This window comes from Terrapene carolina, unplaced genomic scaffold, assembly GCF_002925995.2.
Source record: "Terrapene carolina triunguis isolate 2854851 unplaced genomic scaffold, T_m_triunguis-2.0 Scaffold35022, whole genome shotgun sequence".
NCBI classification, from domain to species: Eukaryota; Metazoa; Chordata; order Testudines; family Emydidae; genus Terrapene; species Terrapene triunguis.
The window spans coordinates 15,553,224-15,569,398 of record NW_020699373.1 but is presented as its reverse complement, the minus strand read 5'-3'; the positions used below and the strand labels follow the sequence as shown (position 1 = coordinate 15,569,398).

The 16,175-nt window shown below is 45.3% G+C and overlaps 1 protein-coding gene across 1 annotated transcript in view; it reads right to left on the bottom strand.

Moving 5' to 3' along the window:
- LOC112111169 (tripartite motif-containing protein 14) overlaps positions 1–6,025 on the bottom strand; it is a 33,543-nt gene extending 27,518 nt beyond the window's left edge. The window contains exon 1 of the mRNA XM_026646378.1: positions 6,012–6,025. The gene's annotated coding sequence lies outside the window, so the exon portion shown is untranslated. The remainder of the gene's footprint in view (positions 1–6,011) is intronic.
- Positions 6,026–16,175: the final 10,150 nt, after the last annotated feature.

Below are 16,175 nucleotides of genomic sequence, written 5' to 3'. Positions count from 1 at the left end.
TCAGAGTATGATGTTCTAAAGTTCCTAGTCACTTATTCAGTATGAAATTGTTTGAGACAAATAAGGTAGTCTTGGAGTTTCTGATGTTTTCAGGGTCTCACTTCTCGGCAGTTTGACAGCCTGAATGGTGAATTTTCTTTTTTAAATAGTGATGGGCTTGGGGACGTTAGGCTTCCTGGCTTATTTAAGGGTTTAGGGGGCAGGGAGGAATGTTTATAATAAAAGTACAGAGTTCTTGTAAGTTTCTTGTCACCTGGATTCTGAATGTCCTAGTTTTAGATCCTGTTTTTGTGTAATTCCAGTGTCCGTCGGGTCTTTAATGCTTCAAGTCACAGATATGTACTTTCAACCTTAACAAAGTCCTCTGGCTGGTATCGTCATGCATCTGTTTTGTTATCTCTAACCAGATATGGTTGCAGTGTGTATTGGGAAGCTTCTGATCAGTGAGGTTTCACCCCTGTGCAGAGGGCCAGCAAAGCCTTCAACATAGGGTGTAAATGCCCCACCGCCAGCCTCATGGTGACTCGTCACTGTGGTGAATTTCACCCAGAGGAAACAATTAGGGGAGAGGGCAAGGTCAAAGCAAAAGGCAGGTGAAAGCATCAGAGCAGTCCATGCTGAGGAGTGAGGTGGATGGGGACTGTCCTTGCTTCTCACCATCTGGGTACCTTTACATCTGCCTGGCCATCAGGCTGTGAAGGGAATGTAGCACGGTACAGTGGGAATGGGGCTAGGAAGCCACTGCCAGCCCTTTGCTAGTGCTAATCCCAGCTCTAAGAGTGACTTCTTGTGTGGCTAGGGCAAGTCCCATGACCTCTCTGTATTTCAATATGCTTGTTCCAAAAATGGGGATGATACTCAACGGCAAAAGGAAGTTGGTGAAAGTGCTTTGCAAAAAGAAAAAAAGCGTTAATGCCATCAGTGTCAAACATTGGAACTTAACACAGAGGACGTGCAAACTAATGGCACAGGAAGGACTTAGAATGTTAAACATTAAAAAGGGAAGGCTCCTATGCAAATATACCACTCCCGTCCTGCACCGACAGACTTCTAATCTGCCCTTATAAATCCTGCAGGCACTGACCTAGAAGGCCATCAGAACTGTAGGCTAGAAAAAAAAAACGGCTTTCTGTCTCCTTGTAAACACTAACACTGGGCACTTCGGAGTTTCCCATCAGGGAGAATGCATGTACGACTAGCAATGTGCATTCCACCCAACGGGCAGAAATGACTTGAGTAAGCAGTAGGACAGTCAGGCTGAAGGAAACTGAGGCAGGAGGCCACTTTGCATTTCCAGCCTCAAAAGTAAACACAATATTAAGTACATACACACAGGGTTTTTCAGTCGAGGCCAGCAGCTGGCAAGTTTTGTTTCGCTAATAGGATTTTTTTTTAAAGCCTGTATGCTGCTTTGTGTAGTAAATTGCTTATATAGTTCTGGACTGAGCGAGGTGTCGTTTTTAAAGTCTATTTTAGGGCTGTCGATTAATTGTAGTTAACTTACGCGATTAACTCCAAAAAAATTGCACTGTTAAACAATATTTTGGATGTTTTTCTATATTTTCAAATATATTGATTTCTATTACAACACAGAATACAAAGTGTACAGTGCTCACTTTTGTTGTAGGAGCAGCAGTGAGCTGCATGCTCTGTATAACCTGTATGTTCAAAAGGTCTGTTAAACCTTCCCCCCCCCCCCTTCTCCTCTCCCTCTTTAAATACCTGTGAAATGGCTTTTCCCCTCCCCCTCCCCCCTGGAATGCTTGTGGGATGAATGGGCTGCTTGAGCAGCTGGAAGATCAGAAGAGCTCCCAGGTAGACAAGGTGTCTGGCACTCTGATTAGGCAGCGATCACACACCCAATGCATGGACACTGTCCAAGATGGAGTGTGACCAACCAGACACAGCCAAGTCAGCTCTAGTCACAGGCCATGAGGAACAGGTCCTTAAAAGGGGAAGGGGCCATGTGCTCAGGAGTGCACTCACAAGCTTGTACCTCCCGTGAAGCCCTTTGCCCGGACCACCTGGCCATGGCTCGCCGTGTTGCATTCCATCGTGCCTTGGGAAGACTGACCTTCATCGCACTGCCCATCGCTGCACTGTGGGACACTTACCTTGAAGGATCCTGACATCTCCAATGCTGTGCCTGTCCTGGGAGCGTGAGTATGCGAGTGAGAGTGTGCCCCCCCACCCTTTGAGCTTAGCTATCAGTATAATAAACGTGCTGCTTTCTGCCAGACTCTGGTGGGTCATTGGTCCTCCCCAAGCTTACTAGCTGGCCCAATTTTGGGTAACAACTTTATATTATTATTTTTGATTACAAACATTTGCACTGTAAAAATGAACAAAAATAATATTTTTCAAGTCACCTCATACAAGTACTGTAGTGTAATCTCTTTATCATGAAAGTGTAACTCATAAATGTAGATTTTTTTTTTGTTACAGAACTGCACTCAAACAAAACAATGTATAACTTTAGAGCCTACAAGTGCACTCAGTCCTCCTCCTTGTTCAGCCAATCGCTAAGACAAACAAGTTTGTTTACATTTACGGGAGATAATGCTGCCTGCTTCTTATTTACAACGTCACCTGAAAGTGAGAACAGGCATTCGCATGGCACTTTTGTAGCTGGCGTTACAAGGTATTTACATGCCAGATATGCTAAACATTCATATGCCCCTTCATGCTTCGGCCACCAATCCAGAGGATATGCTTTCATGCTGATGATGCACGTTTAAAAAAAAATAATTAAATTTAATTAAAAAAAAAATTAATTAAATTTGTGACTGAACTCCTTGGGGGAGAATTGAACGCTCCTGCACTGTTTTACCTGCATTCTGCATATATTTCATGCTTTAGCAGTCTCGGTTGATGATCCAGCACATGTTCGTTTTAAGAACACTGTTACCAGATTTGCCCTTTGCTTTGGGGTATGCTCATTTATTAGGGTTACTCTTCTGGGGGGGATTCTGTACTTCTATCAATGTACTGCTTGTGTCATGTGTGTTCTCATATGGAGCTCTACTTCTCCCTGCTGCAAGTTCCCTCCCAATGGAGCTATCCTGCAGGACCTCGGGTCCCCAGGGCTGGGTTCTTCCAGCCCCAGAATCAGACAAACATACACACACATTAACAGAGCGCGTCTGAGAGGACTGGGTTAATCAGCACTCCCAAGCTGACCCCTTATATGTCCCTGGACTCAGTATGCTGAGTCGAGCAGCACCTCCAAGCTGTCACCCTCATATGTCCCAGGTTCAGCATGTCCCTGTCCCCACTTTCACGTGATCAAAATCAACCTTCTGCTGGTGGCATCTGACTCAGATGATGAAAAATGAACATGTGTCGGTCCGCTCTGCTTTGGATCGTTATCGAACAGAACCAGTCATCAGCATGGATGGATGTCCCCTGGAATGGTGGTTGAAGCATGAAGGGACATAGGAATCTTTAGCGCATCTGGCATGTAAATATCTTGCGACACCCGCTACAACAGTGCCATGCGAACGCCTGTTCTCACTTTCAGGTGACATTGTAAACAAGAAGCAGGCAGCATTATCCCCTGCAAATTGAAACCAAACTTGTTTGTCTGAGCGATTGGCTGAAGTAGGACTGAGTGGACTTGTAGGCTCTAAAGTTTTACATTGTTTTATTTTTGAATGCAGTTTTTTTGTACGTAATTTTACATTTGTAAGTTCAACTTTCATGATAAAGAGATTGCACTACAGTACTTGTATTAGGTGAACTGAAAAATACTATTTCTTTTGTTTTTTACAGTGCAAATATTTGTAAACAAAAATAAATATAAAGTGAGCACTGTACACTTTGTATTCTGTGTTGTAATTGAAATCACATTTGAAAATGAAGAAAACATCGAAAATATTTAAAGAAATGTTATTCTATTATTGTTTAATTGTGCGATTAATTATTTTAATCGCTTGACAGCCCTAGTCTATTTATTATTTGCAGGCTCAAGTGAGGTATAATTTGAATTCTCTAGGTCAACAGCCATCAAAAAGAGCTGGATCGGTGAGTTGATCTTGCATTAATAAATGTTCCAAGAATTTTAAGGATTTCTAAGCAATGAGAATGTATTTTAATATTTAAAAAGACATAAAACCTCTTATTTATAACGGCAGTAACGGAGTGCCTTGCATTACAGCATCCTGTGATGTGGGGAAGTATTGATCCATTTTACAGATGGGGAATGGAGTCAGAGAGATTAAGACCCTGATTCAGGAAGGTACTTAAGCATTTGCCTGTGAGTGGTTGCTGCCAGACAAGGAGTGAGTGGCTGAGCCAGTAACTGAACCCAAAGTTTCTTAAGTCGCAGGTCAGTGCTTTAACGCCAAGGACATCAGCTTTCCTCCCTGTTTTGTTTCCAATTGTTTAGACAACAATAGGGTGGTCCTTCAAAATCATAGCAAGCAAAGTAGCATTCGTTAATGATTTCTAAGTAGAACTAGTAACAAAATGGATTTTCCGTCCCACTAAAAAATTCAAGATTTTGAAAATTTTTATCCTAAAATCAAGAAAGAAAGCCAAAATTTCACAATTTATCACAAAATCAAATGCTGAAAAAAAATTCATTTTGGGTCAGTTGAAATGTTTTGTTTCTATTTCAACCCTTTTAAATATCAAATACATTTCTAAGCAAAAAATAGTTTCAAAACAAAATATCAAAACTTTTCATTCCAAAAATGTTGAAATGGGACATTGACATTTAAAAACTTCCCCCCCCAATTGTTTTCAAAACCAAGTTTTGTCAAAACGGATACAATTCTGTAGTTTTCTCAAAACGGCAATTTCCAATAGAAAAATGTTTCATTGAAAGTTTTCCAACCAGTTCTATTTAAAAACTAACCTCCTCCCTGCTTTTAATGGTGAGCAGCCTGGCGCCTGCTCCTACAAACCTTTCTGCACATGGCTAACTTTACTCACCTGAGAAGTCACTGGGGCTAATCACATTCGCAAAATCAAGCAGATGCATAAGTGTGTGCAGGACTGAGGAGTTGGTTTGCAGCCCTACTGCGTGTCAATGGCATTTTTCACCAGGCTTCATACCCTTGTGTGAGACCAGTGTGAATTCAAAGATTGAAACGTCACTCAAGCAAAATCCTGACTCTTTCTGGAGAATTAGTTTATTTTTCAAGGTTAACCACTTTGGAAGTGCTGAGAAGTGGCGGGGTGAGGAACAGAATGTTTATTTTAATTACTGCAGTTTCATTCTGGGTCAGGCTAACCTGTTGGGATCTCTTTTGTGAGTCTGTGTATTTTAAGTAATTTAATTTTACAAAAGATTAGGAGGCCTTTAAAGTGCCTTCAATAGTGCTGCAAAAGCTTAATTTTCATGTTCAATTTTTATTTTCTTCAAACATAAAAAAAGCTTTGAAGGTCCAATTTTAACTTACATTGATTACATTTTGTTTGTACTCCCCTCCCCCCCCTGAACATTTTCATTAGGAAAATAAATGAAGGTAAGAAGTATTTTCCTGAGTTAATTACTTCCATTTTTCTTAATTAAAAAAGTGGAAAGTTTTTTGGGAGCATAAGAAACATATTCGTTTATATACTCCTTGCTATTTTTTACAAAGTTACCAGTAAACACTTTTTCTACAGGATGTGGCATTTTCAATGCGGCGTTGTAATTATTTCTGTACACTTGAATTTTTAAGCACGTTTCTAAATTACATGGCCATTGGTTAGTGAAATAGAGCAAGATTCTCTCCCTCTCTCAAGAAAGGGTTTTGGGATGATTATTGTAAAATGCAAACAGGATGGTTTAAAAATACACTTAAGCAGAAGTGTGCAGTTCAGATTTTTTTTCACATTCCTCACATATTATATTCAGTTCCTTATTAAAATAATCCACTTGTTAAAATGGCAGACTCCACACAAACACCAGCTCAACACACAAAAGACTTAAGAGCACCCTAAGGACAAAACATCCAGGCCATGCCCTCCAAAAGTATATGATTAAAAAAAATAAGCTCACTACAGAGAGTTCTGAATGTCACCTGATCAAATGGAGCACTGTGTATCTGAAAGGGGTTATCTGTCCAGACTGGATTGTAAGATCCTTGGAGCATGGGTCTGTCTTTTCCGGTTTCATTTTTACAGCATGCGGTCTGAGGGCTCAGTAAATAAATCTGAAAGAAAAAAACGATGTTAAGATCGATTTAAGGTTCAGAGTAGCTTAAAGGTAAAATGCCTTACCAAGTGTTGTAATTATCCCCAAACCAAGAGCTAGTCCAAGTTTACACTAGAAAAACTTTGCCAGTGCAGCTATATTGGTATAACTAGAGCGGCAAACCCTCCTAGTGCAGATGCAGCTTATACAAACAAACAAAACATGCTTTAGCTGGTATGGCTCATACCAGTTCCCCAAATGAAAGCAGCTTTCCTGGCAAAAGACCTTTTCCTGGAACGACCTTGATAGATGCTCTGGCTGACTAGAAAAATCACAGCTGCTCTCCAGAAAGTCCCACACTCCCCAAGGACTAGGTCGAGATATATCCCTTGCAAATTAAGTGCTGCAACCAAGACAGCTAGAATTCCTTGATGTGTGTGACATGTTGTGGAGAGCGGAGGGCTTTGCTCTGTGGAAAGCCTTAAGAACTGTTGGAGAGAGAAGTGAAGGACAAAGCTACAGATTCGGACTGGAAACATGGGTTAATGGAACTGTATCCAGTGCTCTAGACTTAAAGAAATTGAACAGCTCACTTTTCTCAAGGAGGAAGAGGGACCACCAGCTACTGCCCAGAGCCACCATGTGCAGGGCAGAGAGAAGAATGAGGAGTCAAATCCTCTCCAGCTGCCCACTGTTTGACATTTCTGCTCTTATATGCAGTGTTGTTGTAGCTGTGTCAATCCCAGGATCTTAGACAAGGTGGGTGAGGTAATATCTTTTATTGGACCAGCTTCTGCTGGTGAGAGAGACAAGCTTTCAAGCTTACACTGAGCTTTTCTCCAGGTCTGGGAAAGGTACTCATAGTGTCACAGCTAAATACAAGGTGAAAAAGATTGTTTAGCATAAGTAGAATCATAGAATATCAAGGTTGGAAGGGACCTCAGGAGGTCATCTAGTCCAACCCCCTGCTCAAAGCAGGACCAATCCCCAGACAGATTTTTGCCCTAGATCCCTAAGTGGCCCCCTCAAGGATTGAGCTCACAACCTTGGGTTTAGCAGGCTAATGCTCAAACCACTGAGCTATCCCTTCCGCATGTTTCAAAGGACCATTCAAAGTGACTGCTCCAGTCATAGGGAGGAAAGAAGGGGGGAGAAAAAGGAGCCGGGGGTGGGGGTTGCTAGTGGGTTACAGATTGTTGTAATAACCCATAAATCCAGTGTCTCTATTCAGTCCATGATTTTCAGTGTCTAGCAAAGTTATGAATTTAAGCTCCCAGGCTCACCGTTTTAAAGTGTTGTGCAGATTTCCATTGGGGATGAGGACTGATAGGTCAGTTATAGAGTGATCACTTTTTGAAAAGTGTTCACCCACAGGTGATAGGGAGTCTTCTTATTTTCCTGTGAGAGTTCGAGAGTGGGGTGATTGGTTTGACCCACATAGGTGCTATTGGGGCATTTAGTGCACTGACTGAGGTACACCATATGTTATAGGCATGTGTAGGACCTGTGGATCTTGAAAGGTGTGTCGAGGGTTTTTTTGATCATTGTAGCAATGGAGAGATGCCTGCATGTGTTGTTCTGGCATGGTCTGCGGCAGCTTTGAGTTGGTGTGTCCTTGTTTGCGGGGAGCCGCTTCAGATGACTTTGGAGAGGTTGGGGGATTGTTGGAAGGCCAAAAGAGGGAATTCAGGAAAGATTTCTTTCAGGGTGGGGTCCCCATCATACATGGGTTGTAGTTTGATGACAACCCATATGGGTTCCGCTGTGGGGGGTGGTAGGTGACAACTGGGGATGTGCAGTCGGAGGGAGTTTTATTTCTGTATTGAAGCAGGCGCTCTCAGGGTATTGGGGTAGCTCATTTCATGATGCAATCTGCTTCTCTGGTGGAGTGTCCTGTTTGGTGAAGGCAGTTTTGAGCGTGTTAATGTGTATATCTTAGATTTTCTTTTTGGAGAATATTTTGAGGTATGTAAACACACATTTCTTCCTTCAGAATACTTCTGCTTGTGTGGTTTTGAACATGTGCTAAAACCATAATCCAGGGGATTTCAATCATAGCCTTACATATAATGTTGCTACATACATTTCACCATGATATTATTGACCAGAGTGTTATTAGTTATCAATGATACATCAACAAAGCATATTTTGTGCAAAGATTATAATAGTGTGTAAGGTGTGAAGACAGGGGTGCTTTCAGTCACACCTACACCGATTGAATTTGTGAAAAATGTAATGTGAATTTTCATGGAAACTTTTCCACTGGCTGTACACAGAATCATAGAATATCAGGGTTGGAAAGGACCTCAAGGGGTCATCTAGTCCAACCCCCTGCTCAAAGCAGGACCAATCCCCAGACAGATTTTTGCCCCAGATCCCTAAATGGCCCCCTCAAGGATTGAACTCACAACCCTGGGTGTAGCAGGCCAATGCTCAAACCATATTGCTGCTCATAATTCCACAAGGTCTAATACCTAGGGAGTTTGGCTTCTCAACAGAATATAAAATATCCAAAACAATTATGCATGCCACAAATTATTATCCCTTCAGTGTAGTCTTACCTGACCCACTTCCAACTTGAGAAAGCAACAGGACTACTCATGCATGTAAAGTTACTCAAACATGGAAGAGTTTGGGCCTTTAGCTTGGATTATAATTCAACACCAAACAGAATTATCCCACTGCAAATATTTATAACTTGGATAAGTTTCAACAAGATCAAGTGACAAAGCCAGGCTAGTGTTTAGCCATCCAAAGCATGAAGGTGAAAGTCCTGTTGACACACCCACAAAACACACAACTGCAAAGTGATAATCTTTCACACAGAAATGCCAGACTATTTTCAGAGCCCTGTTTGCACATGTACAGTGAGCTGTAGTGCCAGAGTAACATCTAGACAGCATCATCACCGCTTCTTCAAAAACTGACAGCCTCAAAAGGGATTTCTCTTGCAAGCAAGTTTATTTCAGGATTTTCGAGATAATGAACATGCTCAATATCCCAGACCTAGGAAGTATTAAGGTGGGACAGAGTATTGGTATTCCCTTAGCACCAAGAGGCTGAGATCAGGGTCCCATTATCCTCCAGGCTGTACAAACAGGGAGTGGCAGGGAAGAGTTAGAGGGCAAGAGCCATGCTGGGAATTTACACGGGATTTGTAGGAGTCTCTCTGATTATCTCACCATAGCATCGGTCACCGAGCCCTCCTTTGCCCTCAGACAGGCCCAGGCTCAGAGCCCGTGTAAGCAGCAGGGCAAAGCAATTGGTTTGCTGTGACCATGGCCCCACAAGCCTGCAGGTAGCGCCTAGCCCTTGCTGGGTCCCCACAGGCATGGCGCTCATACACGGGGACCTTCTCTCCTAGCCTGTGGGGGATCCTGGGAATTCAATCATGCAACAACACACCCAGACACGAGTCAGGCCCACACACTGACACAAAGAGCAGGGAGTAGTAAGGCCCTGTGGGTACCTCAAGCCGCCTGGCATCTGTGCGTCTCTGGGGCAAGCACTCAGAGGCAGAGTCCTTCCCAGCTAGAGCTCTTGGCCCCTCAGGCCTGTCCCTGCACAGAGCTCCCCCTCTCCCGTCAGAGGCTCCAAACTCAGGCCAGACTCAGAGCTCCTCTCTCTCCCCACCCCCAAGATGGCTCCTGTTGCTAGTTCCACACCCCACATCAGCTAAAGGGGAAGGGCCCTCAGCTGTGCATCAGTCTCTGACCAGCCCAATGCTGCCACAGGAGGGACAGTCGTGGCCCTTCCGGGGCCCATCCCTCAGGAGTCCGTTCTCCCCTCCTAAGGGTTAGTTTTTAGTCCCGGCTCTGTGGTGAGCCCTGTTTGAATTCGACTGTCGGGGAGGGAAGCACCTTGGAGACATTGACACTTATTACAGCGTGCTGGTAATGTGCTTGGGAACAAACATGCAAGCCCCCATCCTCCTCCCTCCACTCGAGCAGCTGAGCGGCGGCATTCCACACGCCCTCTGCTCAGGTTAGCCGAGAGGCAGAGGGCTGCATCGCCAGGCCAGAAACCACTCTGTAAACACTGGCCCTGCGTCCTGACCAAACACCAACACTCCCCATCGCCCCTGCCCTGAGAATAAACAGGACCAAGATGCGACTTGTTTACTCAGCATAACGTGCCAGGTTGGGAGCAGGGCAGCTGCCCCACCTTATCCATAGCCGCTTAGCGCCTCCGCAGCCTGAGACCTGCCCCCTGCCGACATCGCCAGCTCACTACCCCAGCGGTGGTTGTTGGCACTCTTTCCACCAGCCCAGTGCTATCTGCCCTGCTCAATCATTAACCCGGCCAGCTGTCCTCTCCTCACCCTATCGACCCAGGTGCAAACCATTTGCTGCTGTATTGATTTGGTTGCTGTGGTTGCTATCCAGCGTACGTGGCCTTTCTGGTTTGCCACGGAGTTCACTTTCCCAGTCAACTTCCCTCTGAGGGATCTTCCAGCCATCTGCCGCTACCCCTCCCCCCCGCCATGGCACCCACACTTCCATTCTTACCCTCCCCACCTTGTCCCTCTGGCCTTACACCCAGGCCCACCTTGCCCTGCTTTATCGCTAAGATCACTGCCATCAGTGACCTCCCCAGCTCTCAGAAACCAGGCTTCCTTCTCCCTGAGGGCATTCCCCCCTCTCTCACACCTTGCCCCACGCTGTCTCCAAAGAACCATGGGATGGGGGGAGGGGAAGAGTCTGAGCTGCTTCTCCCCTGCTATTTCCAGCCCCTCCCCCTTCCCACTCCTCCCCCTCTAAGCAGCACTCCATCCAACTCTTCCCCTCCAACCCCAGCAATCACCCACAGCCTTCTGCACACCCAGTTCCCGCTCTGAGTGACACCTGGCTAGAGCTGTGGCATGGCGTCCCTTTGCCAGCACTCAGTATTGGGTCTATAAAAGTTATATAGTCCTCAGCTGCTTTTCCTGCCTGGGAACACCCCATGGCATAAGAGAGGGGTGGACTTATGGGTAGGGCATCAGACTGGGAACTCCAGAGAGCTGGGTTCAATTGCCAGCTCTGGCACGGACATTGTGTGTGACCTTAGGCCAGTCACTTCATCTCTCCGTGCCTCAGTGTTCTCTAGAAAGCAAGGAGAACAGTACTCCCCTTTCCCCTCATCTACTGAGATGAGAGTTCTTTGGGGCAGGGACTGCCCCTTATTCTGGGTTTGTGCATAGTAAACCCCTCGCGCAGCGGGGCCCTGATCTGAGCTGGGCTCGCTACCAGGAAAAATAAACGATAAAAAATCCACATCCCTGGTTATGGGCATCCCAATGCTACCATATTTGTATGGCAACTTTAATGCTGATAGCTTAATAGGAGCATTTCTTGTCCCAGTTAGTGCATTCATTTGTTCTAGAAAAATCAGAGGGATACCCAGGGAGATTCATACAGAAACAATTTAGGAAAAGAAACCAGAATAGCAGAAACGGGGGCATTTCTGGGGCATCGGCTCCCTTTGCTAAGGCTAGTCAGGGTCGCTGTAAAAGGCAGTGTATTCCCTAAACTGCTTCAGAACATCCCTCTACTACGACCCCTTTAATTTAAAAAAGTTTAATGGATTAATTAGTTTTGAAAGGAAAAGCTCCTTGTATTAAACGATCAGCATTAACGCTGCTGTACAAGCAGAGTGGTGTCGCGATACCCAGCAATGTGTTATAGTGCTGGGCTAAGTATAGCGTATGGGAGAGTGGTGTACGTTACACTTACCTTCCTCTTGCTCCCATAGACGCAACACTATGGGTATGTCTACACTACCTGCCGGATCGGCGGGCAGCAATCGATCTAGCGGGAGGGGATAGCTCAGTGGGGTTTGAGCATTGGCCTGCTAAACCCAGGGTTGAGAGTTCAATCCTTTAGGGGGCCATTTAGGGATCTGGGGCAAAAATCTGTCTGGGGATTGGTCCTGCTTTAAGCAGGGGGTTGGACTAGATGACCTCCTGAGGTCCCTTCCAACCCTGATATTCTATGATTTATCGCATCTAGTCCAGATGCGATAAATCGACTCCTGAGCGCTCTCCCGTCGACTCCAGTGCCATGAGAGGCGGAGTCGAGGGGAGCAGCAGCAGTTGACTCACCACAGTGAAGACACTGCGGTGAGTTAATCTAAGTACATCGACTTCAGCTACGTTATTCACATAGCTGAAGTTGCGTAACTTAGATCGATTCCCCCCCTTCCCCCCCCCCCCCAGCGTAGACCAGGCCTATGATAGAAAGCAGCGGACGGCACACCACAGCGGGGGAGCCTATTATGGGACATCCTAAGGTTTTTCACTGGAAACGTGGCCTCTTACTCCAGGACAGAAAAGGCAGTAACTGGGAATGTGCCTTTAATAGTATCAACCTGGCTCGCCAGACTGCATGTTGAGTGCATCCTTCCAAGACTGGTAAGATAAACAAATGACACTATTACAACATTGACAGGTTGGAAGTAAACACTGATTAACTTTGCCCCCAGTGCAGTGCAACGTAAGCAGCAACCAAATATACAGATGAATGCAAATTATAAACATCTGACTTGTGAATATTAGCTTGTGGCACCATTGTCCATCCCAGTGTTCAGGCCTGTGTGGAGTCATGCCAGCCCTGGAGGAATTGTGGGGAGAATTCTGCCACAGGAAGAGAGAACTGCTCTCAGAGTTCCCCCGGCATGTTGTGTTAGTATTAAGACAGTCTCAGAATTTCTAAATATTATAGGCAACAACTTCCTAACTCAAAGAGTGTTACATCCGACATGGGCGGAATTCTGTGTTAGACCTCATCTTGACAGATAAAGAGGAACTGATGACGGAACTAAAAATTAATGGTAACTTAGGTGCAAGTGATCATGGCTTGATCACGTTTATAATGTGCATATAGTGTAAAGTCCAGACCAATGATGTAAATACTTGGTGCCTTAAAAGGGCCAGTTTCACAAAACTGAAAGCAATTATGAGCCAAATCAGCTGGGAGGAAGAATTTAATCAGAAAAATGTCACTATTAATTGAGAATGATTTAAGAACACCTTACTAGATGCCCCAAAAGCCACAATCGAGGATGAAAGCTGCACTGGTTAAGAAAACAACCTGATTTAGAAGGGAAGTGAAGGAATCTATGAAAAATAAAAAATAGATATATATAGATATAGATAAATAAATCTATCTCAAACGGAAGAAAGGGAGAAGTTAATAGTAATGAATATAAATCAGAAGCTTGGAATTGTAAAAACTTGATCAGGGAAGCAAAAGGACACAAGGAGAAATCTATGACCAGCAGAGATAAGGACAATAAGGAATTTTTAAAGTATATTAGGGAAAAAACCATTTTAACAATTCTACCATGGACCAATACCATTATCAATAATGCAGAAAAGGCAGAAGTAAATATTTCTGTTCTATATTTGGGAAAAAAGATTACGTAGTCATGTCATACAACACACTTTCCATTCCACTAGCATCTCGGGAAGGTGTTAAACAGCAGGTACTAAAATTAGACGTTAAATCAGCAAGTCCGGATAACTTGCATAAAAGAGTTTAAAAAGAGCTGGCTGAGGAACTTGCTGGACTGTTAATGTTGACTTTCAGTAAGTCTTAGACACTGTGGAAGTTTCAGGCGATAGGAAGAAAGCTAATATTTTGCCAGTATTTAAAAAGGGTAAATGGGATGACGTAGATACAGTAACTCCTCGCTTAACGTTGTAGTTACGTTCCTGAAAAATGTGACTTTAAGCGAAACGATGTTAAGCAAATCCAATTTCCCCATAAGAATTAATGTAAATGGGGGGGTTAGGTTCCAGGGAAATTTTTTTCACCAGACAAAAAAGACAGTTATCTTTTCCATAACGGGTGTTCTTCAAGATGTGCTGCTCATGTCCATTCCACAATAAATGTGCGTGCTTGCCACGTGCGCCAGTGCCGGAAGTTTTTCCCCTAGCAGTACCCGTAGGGGAGCACCCCAGCGACCCCTGGAGTGGCACATCCATGGTGCGGTATAAAGGGCGCTGCACACTCCCCCCACCCTCAGTTCTTTCTTGCCAGACAACTCTGACAGAGGGGAAGGAGAGTGGGATGTGGAATAGACATGAGCAACACATCTCGAAGAACACCAGTTATGGAAAAGGTCACTGTCTTTTCTTCTTCGAGTGATTGCTCATGTGTATTCCACAGTAGGTGATTCCAAGCTATATCTGTTGGAGGTGGGAAGGAGTTCACAAACTGTCGGGACGGAGCACAGCCCTGCCAAACCCGGCGTCCTCCCTGGTCTGGGAGACGATCGCATAGTGCGAGGTGAACGTGTGAACTGAAGACCACGTGGCAGCCCTACAAATGTCCTGAATGGGGACATGGGCCAAAAAGGCAGCCGACGAGGCCTGCACCCTAATTGAGTGTGCCCTCACAATTGACGACGGGGGGATTCCCGCCAGGTCATTGCAGGTACGGATGCACAAGGTGATCCAGTTGGAGAGCCGCTGAGTGGAGATCGGCCAACCTTTCATGTGCTCAGCCAAGGCCATGAACAGCTGCGAAGACTTCCTGAATGGCTTAGTCCGCTCCAGGTAAAAGGCCAGAGCCCGTCTCACATCCAGCATGTGGAGGCGGCGCTCCTCACTGGACGAATGGGGCTTGGGGCAGAGGACCGGCAGGAAAATGTCCTGACCCACGTGGTAGGCAGAGACCACCTTCAGGAGGAACGAGGGGTGTGGGCACAGTTGGACCTTATCCTTATGGAACACTGTGTATAGGGGCTCGGAGGTCAGGGCCCTGAGTTCCAAGACCTGCCTAGCCGATGTGTTCGCCACCAGGAAGGCCATCTTCCACGAGAGGTGCGACCAGGAGCATGTAGCCAGCAGCTCAAACGGGGATTCCACAAGGCGGGCCAGCACCAGGTTCAGGTCCCACTGGGGGTCGAACGTATGGGAAGAGACGATGCAATCCCTTAAGGAATCAGCAGTCATAGCATGGGAGAATACCGTGTGGCCCTGCACCGGTGGGTGGAAGGCCGATATGGCCACCCAGTGCACCTTGACAGATGAGGGCGCCAGGCCCTGGGCCCTAAGGTGAAGAAGGTAGTCCAAAATTAGCTGGATTGGGGCAGCCACGGGGGAAACGCCCTGCTCATCTGCCCATCGGGAAAACCAAGACCACTTTGCCAAGTAGGCTCGGTGCGTGGAGGGCCGCCTACTTTCCAAGAGGACATGCTGAACCCCTTCTGAGCACGTTCTTTCCTCCCGGCCTAACCATTGAGCAGCCACGCCATGAGGTGGAATGCCGTTAGGTTGGGGTGGAGGTGGTGGCCCTGGTCCTGGAAGAGCAGGTCTGGGCGGGATGAGTTTATGGAAAATAGATCCTGTCAAACTAATTTGCTATAATTTTTTTTTATGAGATTACAAGTTTGGTTGATGTAATATACGTAGATTTCTGTAGGGCATTTGACTTGGTACCACATGACATTTTGAATAAAAAACTAGAATAATATTCACACGGCACACCTTAAATGAATTAAAAGCTGGCTAAGTGACAGATCTCAAAATGTAACTGTAAACGGGAAATCAAACAGGAGTGTTTCTAATGGGGTTCCACAGGGATCGGTTCTTTGCCCTATATTATTGAATATTTTTATTAATGACCTAGAAAAAGGCATAAAATCATCACTGAAAGTTTGCAGATGATGCAAAAATTGGGAGAGCAGTAATAGTGAAGAGGATAGGTCACTGATTCAGAACAATCTGGATCACTTGGTAAATTAGAAGCAAGCAAATAATATCCATTTTAATAAGGCTAAATGTATATGTAACCCGCACACCTCCTGGGTGTGGTGCTCTGTCCCAGCTAGTGGCACCGAGACCACTTAGAGAGAGATTAATGAGTTTGCTCTACAGCCTTAGCTAAGAGCCATGTGGCTTTTAGCTCATGAAGTAGAGGCTCATGCACTAAGCTCCAGAGGCCCCAGGTTCGAACCCGCCCGCCGACTACCAGGGTCTGTCGGTGTTACATATACACCTAGGAACAAAGAATGTAGGCCACACTTACACGATGGGGGACTTTGTCCTGGGAAGCAGTAACTCTGA